Source organism: Typopeltis vanoorti, chromosome 15, assembly GCF_054136105.1.
Source record: "Typopeltis vanoorti isolate ZY-2024b chromosome 15, IOZ_Tvanoo_1.0, whole genome shotgun sequence".
Classification (NCBI taxonomy): Eukaryota; Metazoa; Arthropoda; class Arachnida; order Uropygi; family Thelyphonidae; genus Typopeltis; species Typopeltis vanoorti.
In genome coordinates this window covers 10197813-10209473 of record NC_143563.1, presented here as the reverse complement: position 1 = coordinate 10209473, position 11661 = coordinate 10197813, and positions in this window count along the sequence as shown.

The window sequence follows — 11661 nt, the reverse complement described above, 5'->3', positions numbered from 1 at the left end:
ATATTAATCTCCTAATTTATTGGAATAAATAAATAATTTAGGATACTTTCTCAACAAAAAACATCATCGATTGTCCCACCCGATATCTGAAATCTATGAAATCTATATTATCTGTATTTGGCTATGCAATCTGCTCTGCATAAATGAGTAAATGCATTGTTATGGTAATGCTGAAGGAAATCGTTTTCATTAAAGTGCCATAACGTACACAACACGAAAACATATGTCAACATAAAGATCTCATTTTGAAGAAGACAAAATACAAAGAAAAATCAAATAGCTTCGAAGAATCCATCTATCAACAACGAACCTGTCACATGTACTTAACAGATACAAGTTTACTCTGAAATACAAAGTAAATAATAATAATAATAATAATAATAATAATAATAATAATAATAATAATAATAATAATAATAAACAAAAGAAATGTATAATTGCTGTAATGAAGAAAGCGCCCAGAAGGTTTCAATTTTAAAGAAATAGAGGATATCTCCATCGTGTTTTATGACCAAATAATTTAGTTTGAAACTTACATACATACATACATAGTTTATTCACAATATGGTCTAATGTGAAAAGAAAAGAGATTTATTATAAAAATTAAATATTGCAAATTATTGTCTTCCAAGGCTCTCTATCTTGAGATAACTGGTAGATGTCAGATGGAGTTTTGCAGTTCAGCCTACTGATGGTTTTACATATTTATTGCCAAAATTGTTTGCATGGTCTTCCTCTACTGCGTTTGCCATCTTCTGGTTTGTAGAGAATGAAGGATTACAAAAAGGGAAGACTTCAGGATGTCTGTTTTGATGCCCAAGCCATCTGAGTTGTAGTTTTTGACTAGACAAACAAGTGGTTCTTTCTTAGTCAGACTTAGCACAGCAAAGTTAGTGAAGCCGTCCATCCGGATGTATCCAAGGAACAGTCTGAGACATGTAGTTCCAAAGGAGTTAATTAGATCTTTAGTTTTTTTTTTTTGGTGCTTATTGTCCAGGTTTGAGAACCATACAAGAAGATGGATCTACTGGTTGCATAGTACAGTCTTCATTTTGTCTTTAATGATGTTAATGATGATTTTCAGATGGGGCGGAGTTTGTTATGGAAGACTAGAACCAGCTGTTTACGTTTTCTGATATCATTTTCTGTATTACTGATATACGATCCAAGGTATTGAAAGTCCTTTACTCTTTCTAAGGGTTTATTGTTGATATGAAGTATAAAAGTTTCACAATATATTGAGAATACTTTGGACTTTTGGATGTTGATCTGCAGACCAATACGTTTAGCCTGTGCCTCTATTAGACTGAGATGTTTTTGTGCATTTGTTGGCTCTGTATCAATAAGGACAACATCGTCAGCAAAGCTAAGATCAATTATTTGCATGGTGTGGGTGGATGTTCTGATAAAACCAAGATCTTCTGTGTTGATGGCCCGGATGATGTAGTGCAAAAGGTGAGGTCTCGCCTTCTTAACAATTCTGCCTAGTCTCTGACGACAACAAACAGTTCGATGCAGCTGTCATGTCGTAAAATCTCAGAAACCCTAATAAAAGGCAAACATCATCATGCTTCTGGGATAGAATTCGTGTCTTTTAATTAGCATCATATTAAGGTTACTCTGGTGCCAAATTTATATTTTCAAGCACTCACTCTCTGGTCTATTTCGCAACTTATTAAATTTCGAATTCAATTATTTGTCTATGAAATAGAATAATTTATAATATTCTCTATTTATTTGACTACATCTTATTTAAGTTTAATAGCATGCACATACACATATAAAATACACAGCTTAGACCGTTGCCTAAGAAATAAAATATCAGATATAAATATCAAATATTTTTATTGGTATTAAGAATCTACTTACTTAATTCAAACTATATACAGGGTAATCAAAATTAAAGTATTCCCGTTTAAAGCCTAGTGGAGCGCCATCCGGTGATCCAAATGAGAAACTTTGCAGGAATACATAGTGCGTGATGGAAGCGATATCTAAGAAAAAAACAATAAAATAAATGAAGAGTAGTTCAGAAATTCCCCATCAGGGGCACTGTATGATGTACCGAATGTGGAAGTAGTAATTTTGATTTGTAAGAAGGAGAAAAGCGAAAGGAGTATAAATCACACATTTTTATTCGTTTCCATTATGTATTCACGAGTTATACTGTTATCCTTCCAATCCTGCATGAAAATGACTGAATCCTTGCAAAGGCGCTTCTGTAGCTGTGGCACAACAAAAATGTTGATCATATGGCGATACCTCTCAACAGTAACTGAGTAGGTCACAGGACCCGACAGACGAATGACCTTGAAGAAGAATGGACCAAAGATAAATGAAGCTGTAAACCCACACCAAACCTAACTTTGGGTGAATATTAAGGAATCTGTTGTTGGATTGCCTGCAATTTTACATTCAATTGTGAGTATTCAGAGCTCTGTTCAGGTGAAAGTGAGCCTCATCTCCCCATAAAATCACCCAGGGCTACGCAGCTCCGAATTTCACTCAAGGAAGGAATGTTAAAGCGAATATCAGTCGACTTTCAAAGTTCTGCAAGCGCAACTACTGTGTCAGGGTTATCTTGAAGGTGTAGAAATGATTCATCTTCCATAGAATTTTTAAGAGAGTTGTGTAAGAATACAGCACGTGCACTGCAGGAACCAATGCAGTTATCCATGGCTTGCTCCGTAACGGCAATGGCCACTTCATTCGCTTGTTTCGAAGTGATTGGTTTGCGACCACTGCCAGGTCTAACTAATCATCTGTCAAAACAGCAATGTAATTTTGTAGGTAGTACAGCTTCAGGAGCAAGCATATTGGAGCAAGATGGAAAAGATGTGCTCAAAAGTTTTGCGCTCCACACAGACAGTAAAATATGACATATCGAGAATGATATTGGCAATCGGCGTTCCAATTCATCCTACATATGCTTGATGGAAATGTGATTAGGGCTCCGTGGAGGCCAGTTAAGTTCTTCATCACCCATCTTCTCAAACCATTCCTGCACAGAATTGTCTAGAATGTCCATATAAGCAGCATCGTAGAGATTCCTTCGCTGGAACTAGGGGCTGTTTTTCTAGGCCGAACTACAAAACACAGTCCTAGACCATTTTGCATAAACTTCACAGTTGACGCTGTACTGTAAGTACCTGTCCACAATTCACGCGTTCATTCAGGTAGTTGGCTTTTACCTGACTTCCCCAACAGTGGCGGCTCACGCATAGGCACTACGTAACTGCAGTATCCCCAAATTTTCTCGATATATTTATTAATTTATTTATATATACTTGTAATATTTCATTTTATCATCAACAATCCCATACAATTCTCTTATTTTTTTATAAAAATATAATAAAAATCCATCTTGTAGCACTTAGGAGGGCGAAGGAAGCTTCCTGCACTGTGTTTACCTCAGTGTCATATTGCTACGCGCGCAAGCATATGTACGTCATAGTGAGATGCGAGCTATTAGCGTAATGCGGCACTGTCCGTCGCGCAGTTCCACAGTTGTTTATATGCAGTTTGCGCCAGCAGTAGAGTGTTCGTAGTGCTCTTATCGTATTTACTCGTCTCTTTAAATATTTGGACATTACAATTAAAGACATAACATTTGTTATAGTTTTATTTTAGAACATTATTAGGGTTATGATAATGGATTTTTTTTTAAGTAATTTTAAATTATACTGAACTGTATAATTTTATCGATAATAAACAATATTTTTTCATGAAACAAAACAAGAAGAATATAATTTATTTTTAAGTAATCTTGAATTATACCAAACTGTATAATTTTATCGATAATAAACAATATTTTTTCATGTTTAATTTTTTTTAAGTTTTACCATAATTTTGATATTTTATCCAAACACGTATACGCTGTACTTACAGTGTATATGTATATTTCGAAAGTTGCAACACCCCTGATTCGCTAACATTTCCCTCCTTTGGCCAATGATGCTGTACCAAAGGTTAACGACCAATACACGTGCCTAAGCTCACACTTATGTTCTGTCTGATAATTCTGTTGCGAAAAAACAAGCAACATTTAAAAAGCGGGGTCGTTTCAGAGAGAAATGTGAAAGCAAAGGAGGTTCCAAGTAGTCTTGAAGATGTTCAGGTGAGATTCTGTTTGTCTATCATTTTAGTTCAAATAGCGTCCTACAAGACAGGGAGAGAGGAGAGGGGATGCGCCAGTTGATCAGTGCAGAGATAAGGCTGTCATTAACCTTTGGAAAATTCTTATAATCGTCAGACCTCTTTAAGTATGAATCGGATGTCAAGATTAATTTGAAGCACCTCACTACCCTTCTGATGATCAAGTTCGACTAATATTTCACAATAAACGAGTACTTTTACAATACTCCGATATTAAGTTTCGTTGAAAATGGAAGAACATTTGCTCTCTTAAGAAGATACCTCGAGAATAACTTGCAAAAGTTGGTATTCATCCTTATTTGCGTTTTATCTAAATTTATTTTAATTTTAGCCAACCGTGTCTTAAATCTTCTGATATCAACGAAGAGAATTGAAGTAACAAGTCTTAACTTCTGTTCTCTTATAGGTTCTCAATGGGTAAAATGTTATCATAATCGCTGGAAATTTTCTACGGTTTTGGGTAAATTTATCCCATTAATTCAAAGCGTACAGGGTGATCAAAATTAATTCATTCAGCGATGCAAATGCTGCGAAACTTCCAGGAATATATTGACCATCATACGGAAGCGATATCTGAAAGAAAAAAACGTAGTTCCCAAATTCGCCACCTGGCGAGTTGTAAACAGCAAATGGAATTTGTATTGTATGTCAAGCAACTAAAAAGATGGACAGGGATTTTTTTTTCTTCATTCTGGTTGTTAATACAGTCCACAACGATGGCACCAACCTTGCTCCAAAGGGTTTTCCTCTTGAAGCTGTACTACCTTTGGGTTTTAGGTAGTGTAGCTTCACTAGCGAAGCTCGTTTTACTACCTTTAGGTACTACCAGCTGTACAATAGTAAACAATTGCAATACTGTTGCTGCACTGTGCAAATTTCATCGCCTGAACAAATGTTGAAGAGGTCCACTATCGCCATATGCTCTGTGACGAATGATTAGTCCTTTTGAATAAACGGGATCGTTGGGAGTTACACCTGCAGAGATCGGAAACCAATCAGTTCACAACAAGTAAACGAAGTTGCTACTACTGCGCCTGTGCATCGATTCAGTCATTTTCATGGGGCCCCCTAGACACATCAGGCGATCAGTAGAGGAGATTCTTTGGGAAAATTTCACGGCAGCCAGAGTGATAAGCCGTGAGTTCCCCACTACATGGCTACCACGTTCACCTGATCTGACCCCCTGCAACTTCTAGTTTTGGGGATTTCTCAAAGACAGGGTTTGAAGGGATCGTTCTGATAACTTGCCAGCAGTGAAACACAGCATAACGAAGCATGTATGCAACTGAGTCCCGACCAGCTGCGTTCTGCCGTTGTATATACCATACAGCGTCCCTGGAAGTGAATTTTGGAACTACTTTTTTTCTCAGATACAGGGGCGAATGCTGGTCTTGAAATTCACGCTTGCTCTTGTTATCATTCAGGGAGTGAGAGGTGTGTTTGAAGTCTGATTAGCAGAATAATGAATTATTGACCATTTAAAACTATATATTTAGAAATTTATGCACATTTAATCAAACAAAAAGAACATTTATTGCACAAATGATATTCTATCTTTTTCAATTTAGCTACTTGAATACAAATTCTACCCTACGGTTCTTCTTTATGAACTGATCAATAAAATCGTCATAAAAAGTTGGTTGTAACTTAATTTTCCCAAGCAACACGCACACTTGTAAAGGCTGGCTGCAGCTCACTGGCTAGAGCTACTTCTAGTGCGTATGGCCTTGTGTTTAAGACGGCGTGAAGGGAGCGGAAATGGCTATGTGCGCGTATGAAATCACAGTGCTGCTGCGAGGACCTGGAAGCTCCTACAACCGAGCAAGCCAAGGTAGCTTTGACTAGACGAGCACGCATCGCCTTCGATACACAACGCAAAGCTCAATTACTGCCGCGCAAGCTTAAAACGTCTTCTGTCTATAAAAATAAAAGCCTAAATGGAAAGCTTATAAATGCATGCATTTATTAACCAATAAATATTACTTCTTTCTCAATTAATGAACTTGCGCAGCAAACATAGCAAGCATGGAGAATTCGTCCCTGCTCAGATATCACTTTAGCATGATGCACAATGTCTTCATGGAAAGTTCGGCAGCATTTGGATCAGTGGATGGCGCTCTACCAGGCCTTAAATAGAGACTTTAATTTTGATTGCTGTGTAGTTTTAAGAAAAATTATATAAGGACAAAGAAAGCATTTAAAAGTTTATATAACCACATTTCCAATAACCAAATATAGTCATTTGGTTATTGGAAATGAACGTTTGGCATTGTAAAAGATTATTTCCTCACTGATCCAGCTTAATCTTTTCCATTTATTTCTCTATTTGTCTTTGTTATTAAAACTGAAACACTGTGTTAAGAGTTAACCTTGTAGGGAGAAAAATGAAGGTTAATCTTCATTACGATTGCCTTCCATAATGACTTTCCGGATGTAGCTAAATGATACGTTGGAATTTCTCCCCTCTCAATTATCTTTGCACACACAGCTCATTCTCAATACCTTTCCTATGCATCTTTTTATTATTTTTTTTATTCCTCTGATTCATAGGAAATATCTATTGTTCAAATTTTGTGACTGCATATTGATGTAATAGTTAAACTTCAGAATAAGTAATGCGAAGAGTAAAATCATTTTTCAAGAATTGAAACCAATTATGGCCTGTTTTGGCCTCGGAAGATATTGATTAAATGTAATAAATAAAATATGACCGAATATCTTCTGGAAATGGTGTTTACATTCCTGAATTGGCGCCCTATGAAAGAATGTTTTAAGTTGTAGTCACCGACTAGAGGGACATTTAATAAGCCTGTCTTCGGAAACATATAATGGTAGGGTTTGGAACGCGAGACCATGGCAGTTGTCCGCAATAGCTCTCTCTCTCTCTCTCTCTCTCTCTCTCTCTCTCTCTCTCTCTTCTGAAAATTTTCGATTTTTTAATATTTCAGGCTTCCTATTGCTAAATGCTTGAGGAAAGATTTCGGACACAGGCTGCAAACCGGACTTCCAAAGTTAGTCAGGGCTAAGGACCACAACCCAAATTCCCTTTGGGACATACAGGGTTACATAATTTATTTTTATGTTTTTTAAGAGTGATAAATAAATTTCATTTACATTACAATGGCCGCTTTGACCTGGACTTCATCTAGCGTTATCAGGATACCAAAAAGGCACCTCAAAACTTCTTATAATAAACTAATTTATACAGATCACGTGCTCAGAACTGAAGAAATATTCTTCTGGTTGCCACCTGTCTAAGAAACCCCATATATGAAAAATTCTTTTTCTGCTTAACTACACCCTCTGTCCAAAAAGAAACCGAACTTTTCGAAAATAGAAGAAACTAGTGACGCCACATGTTTTATCTTTCTGTTGTCGAAAGCGGCAACCTCGTTAGTGTTTTGTCCACTGTTTATGACATTTGTTTCATTAGAAGCCGAGTTATAGTGTCAAGAGTGGCAGTGTGTTTTTACGAACCGCCGGTCGTCACGATATTCATGCCGTACGCAACGAATTCTCGCTATCAATCGCTTCAAAATTTCAAGATAAAACTCACCATGGACCGTTTGCCCAGGCAGAACGAATTCTTTGCGGATAATGTCCTTGGAATCGTAGAAACAAATCAGCATTTTCTGTACTTTTGACTTCTCCAAGCGACTTTTTCTCGGATGCCCCTCTTCTGGTGGTCTCCACTCAGCACCCTCGCGCTTTGTTTTGGTCTCATACTCAAAAACAGCACATTTCGTCACCAGTAATAATTGTTTCAAGGACGTTTGAGTCTCTTGAAACAATTGAAAACCGCTTGTAGAAGGAACTCTACAAGCGGTTTTATTCAGTTCCTTGCAGTGTTAAATTCGATACATTTTTTGGTCTTCGGTCAACTTGTGGAGAGTAAATCGCGAATAAACAAAATCTCGATCAAAATGTTATGCACAGTTGATTTTCGAATCCCCAGTTCATTTTCAAATAATCTCACGGACGATTTCGGGTTTTCTTTGATGAAATTACGCACTTTTTTGGATGTTAACTTCGCTCAGTTCCAGAACATAGACCCCAAACACCGGATCTATGTTCAAGCGCTATATAAGATTTTTGAACAGCTAGGCTTTTCGTCGTCCTCAAGCGTCTCACGACCACTTTGAAATCGCTTAAACCACTCGTAAACTTGAGTACGGGATAAGCATTCGTCACCGTAATTCTTTTGAAGCATTTGATGCGATTCGGTAAAACTTTGACCAAGTTTAACACAAAAGTCAATCGCAGCTCTCTGTTTGAAACTCATTTTCCGACCGTTCGTCAAAACACACTGTCACTCTTGACGCTATAACTCGGCTCTTCTAATGAAACAAATGTCATAAATATTTGAAACAACACTAAGGAAGTTTACCGCTTTCGACAACAAAAAGATACAATAGGTGGCGCAAATAGGTTCTTCTATTGTCGAAAAGTTCGGTTTCGTTTTGGACAGAGGGTGTAGATCTTCTTTTTCTTCTTTTTCTGCAGCTTCTCCCACTTAAGTGGGGTCACTATTGATGATGAGTCGCCTCCACATTCTCATGACTTGGGCTGTCACCACATCCAAGTTCTTCATCCTCAAGTCCTCTTCCACCAGCTCCCTCCATCTCTTCTTTGGCCGCCCCCGCTTCCGCCTTCCTTGCACATCCATCTGCATGCCCCTTCTTCCCACATATTCGTCCTCCCTCCTCATCACATGACCAAACCATCTCAATCTTGCCTCATGTATTTCCGCTCCTAAGTTCGTAACTTTCCCTGTTCCCCTGACATAGTCATTTCTCAGACGATCCTTTCTGGTCACACCGCACATCCACCTAAGCATTCGCATCTCTGCTACTTCCATCCTGCTTATGTTATTTTTCCTCAGGGCCACAGTTTCTATAGAATATGTCATAGCTGGCCTCACTACTGTCCTATATATTTTGCCTTTCAGATTGATCGGCACCCTCTTATCGCATAACACTCCAGCCATCTCCCTCCAGTTCCTCCAACCCGCTTGTACCTTGCATCCCACTTCCTTCTCTCACCTCGTCTGTTACCACCTCCATTACAATATTAAACAGAAACGGACTTAATACTGACTCTTGATGCAAGCCAACTGTTACTTGAAAACTTTCTGTCTGTCCCAAACAGGTCCGAACACTTGTCTTCACATTTCTGTACATTTCTCGCACCAAACTGACATATTTCTTCGGCACTTTCTTCTCCCTTAGACACCTCCAGACTTCTTGCCTTGGCACTCTATCGTATCCTTTCTCCAGATCAATAAATACCAGATGTAGCTATCTTTGTTTCTCTCTATATTTTTCCATCATCTGTCGTAACCCGTGTTGGACTGGCCGCCTCATGGTTGTTTGACTATAACAAAGAGCGTTGTCGTGCTGAAATATGCAAGGGTCACCAGGTAGCCATCCGATTCCATGCGTTTGGGCACTCCACCAATGGACCAAGTCCCATTTAAATTGAAACACCCCTGTACCATTCAATCCTGTTCATATCAAGCCTCCACCAAACTTGACAGTTGGAATGATACAGTCCTGCGGGAACCGATCTCAAGGGAATCTCCAGATCCAAACACGACCATCAGAGGGAAACATTTCGAAGCGTGATTCGTCGCTCCACTGAACCCTTTTCCAAACATTTACAGTCCAGGAACGATGTGAAGACACTAGTCCAAACATCGTTTGGCGCTGAGGGATGTGTGGTATGTTTGTAGCAGCTCTGCCGTGGTAACCAAAGGCATGCAACTCTCTACAGACAGTTTTAGTGCTGACAAATTTTCCAGGCTGACTGGAGACCCTCCCGACATGACGGGCGGGTTGCTCGAACATTACGAGACAGAACTCGTCAACCTGTCAGTGAGTGTCATTAGCCTCCTCGGACATTTTCCTGATGTGGTAGCACTATCAACTTTCCACATACGAATGACACTAGCAATGGTGGATTTCGGTATACTGAGACGGGTAGCGATGTCACGGACAGAAACATCACTGATGTCACACCTACGTACCATCCTACATTGGAAGTCTTTCAATTCAGCTGAACCTGGTGCCTTGACATCGAGTACAGTGCAAAACATGCAGCACGTCCCACATTTAATTAACAGAATTACGCAGACACATCCTGAGTATTTGCATGTGGTGGGATCCGAAATTTGCATGGCATGTAAGGTTTCTAAATATTTTTTGTTAGCATTGTGTACTTGATGCGTATGAATCTACACGAAATTAAAAATTTACCATACTGACATATACTATAAACATTGTGGTTCAGGATGTTCTTAATCCGTTATCCTCTATATTTATAAAAATACATTGATAAAAATATAAATGTCTGTCAGCCACAAAATATCTTAAGGATGATTTACATTTAGTGGTAACTTGTTTTTAAGGCTGAAAAAAATACCGCTGAAATACAGCGGTTCTAGTTTCCTCCAGTTATGTGGTAAACTTAAATTTTAATTAGCATTGCAAATTAAAATTTGCAATGCTAATTAAAATAAAATTGAATAGAAGTACTAAACTGTTTGTTGTTTGTTTCAGTGGACCAAACAACAAATATTTCAGATAACTAGTCACGCGTCAGTCACCAAAATGTCTGAAGGTATCAGGGTTCTTTCTCCCTTAAACTCGGAATTTCTTTCTGCAAAGCACGCAAACTAGCCTACGAACACACGCGATTTACAGAAACAGCATACTGTCCCCATAGATGCTGTAACCTCGAAAGAACCAGCCAACCAATCTAAACCCAAGATGTCAAAACCAATCAGTATTATTTAAATATCGCAATCTTTTTTAATTTGGTTCCCTGGCTTGATTCCGCGTTTCACAACTTGACATTTAAAACTTGTCTGGTAGGCGGGGTGGGGGGAGTGCAATCACCTTAAACTCATATGTAAAAATTGCGTGAACAGCAAACATATTTATATCATGCAACCTATAATTTTGTGAAGATTTGCGGTGATCATCATGAACTTCTTTCTCGATTGCAAATTATCTTTGCGTGTTCATTTTTTTTTATGTTTACAAAAGTATTAGGATACTCAAATATAACTACACGTTGTTCGAATACAACTCCAGTAAGTGAAATAAATATTGTATTCGCTCATTTGCTCTCAAAATGGACCGTTGCAAGACGATAGACAGATGGTCGAATTGTACTGCAAGTCTGGGAACGTGATGCATTTCGAACGAGCAACATAATATGCAACCACAAAGGAATGACTTCTCAAACTTCAACTCCGGAACTAGCCCAAAGTGTATTTTGAGGGAACGAAGGTTTAGCAGTCACTTCGATTGTCATACTAAATAATATAGTCCCAGTGGAGTATGTAGAGCAGAAGGCAAGTTTGGACTTTAGGCAAAAAGCTAGTTTGAAACTTTCAGTCGCATGTGATAGAATATAACAGCCTAAATAAGAATAGTTCTTGTATTTGATAATCAAAACCGAAATGCTGTAATGATTAAATTCGTTATTAAGAAAAATAATGAC